The sequence below is a fragment of the Gossypium hirsutum genome, chromosome D08, assembly GCF_007990345.1.
Source record: "Gossypium hirsutum isolate 1008001.06 chromosome D08, Gossypium_hirsutum_v2.1, whole genome shotgun sequence".
Classification (NCBI taxonomy): domain Eukaryota; kingdom Viridiplantae; phylum Streptophyta; class Magnoliopsida; order Malvales; family Malvaceae; genus Gossypium; species Gossypium hirsutum.
Window position 1 is genome coordinate 35,713,169 of NC_053444.1, and position 1,323 is coordinate 35,714,491.

The 1,323-nt window shown below is 37.3% G+C and overlaps 1 non-coding gene across 1 annotated transcript; it reads right to left on the reverse strand.

The window, feature by feature from the left end:
• Positions 1–534: 534 nt before the first annotated feature.
• LOC121220567 (small nucleolar RNA R71) lies at positions 535–640 on the reverse strand. The gene has a single exon (XR_005917785.1). It is a non-coding gene; the product is annotated as a small nucleolar RNA R71 (small nucleolar RNA).
• Between the last annotated feature and the right edge of the window lie 683 nt (positions 641–1,323).

Genomic DNA, 1,323 nt, shown 5'->3' on the forward strand with positions numbered 1-1,323 from the left:
AAGCATCCCAATCAAGCCGTACTATGATCCAAATCAACTTGTAAGGTGTAACCATCAAGTAAGAGGAGACGACCCAATCTCGATAATTGATTTATCTTGGGAGGACCTATTATTTGATGATCCACCCAAACAACATGAGCAAATTTGTGGAGAGCTATTGATGGATCAACGAACATTGTGCAAGTTTGCATTACCAACATTGTATGTCGTATAAGGCAAAATTGAAAGGTTGATAATCAATGCAAATAATTTCAAGATAAAGAAAGCTACAATCCAGATGATCTAAAACACCTTGCAATTCAAAGGAAATGTGATGGAGGATTTGAACCAACATTCGAAGCGATTCTTTCAATTTTGTGATACCTTTAAATACAATGGAGTGACTGGTGATGTTGTTTATCTCTAGTTATTTCCATTCTCATTATGCGATATTGCGACCGAATGGCTAGATTCACTAGAACCATGCTTAATCACAACATGGGACGAACTAGTGGAAAATTCCTCCATAAAATTTTCCTTATCAGCCGCACCATTCAACTTAGACACGATATCACAAATTTCAAATAATTCAAGGTGAAACATTATACGAGGCATGAGAGTGATTCAAATTGATGATACGTAAGTGTCCCCATCATGGACTGCAAGAATGACTCCAAATTCAAATCTTCTACAACGATGTAGATGGTAACATAAGAGCTAGCATAGATGGAGCAAACGAATGATCTCTTTTGCACCACACATATGAGAGACCATATCAAATTATAAATGGTATGTGATCAAATGAGAGATTCACATACAAACCAAAAACTACAACCATGAAGACAATTAGCAAAGAATATATATATCAATAAACTTTAGAAAAGTTAAATTGTTTGGAAACAAGCATCAAACCTACAAGGGTAGAGCCATACATGAAGAACCAATCGGAGGATGTTAGCTATATTAGTAATAGGGTGAGAAATCCCTATTCAAGCACATATAATCCCAGTTGGAAGGATCATCCGAACCTTAAGTGGAGAGGTAACCAAGGAGGAGAAAATCAAGGGTAGAATAGATCGAATCCTCCATACCAACAACACCATATGCAGAGATCGCTAGAAAGATCTATGGGATACGACCATGCTGAATCTGGCCAGAGATTCGAATGAATTGAAGGGGATATGTAAGCCATGTTTGCAAATACAAATGCCATGACGGAGCAGATGCGACAAATGATGAGTTTGTTACAAAAAAAAATTGGTTAAGGCATCTCCAATAACACAGAAAACAATCCTCGGATAGATGGGAAGGAACATGTCAATGCGATCACTTTGCGATCAGGTA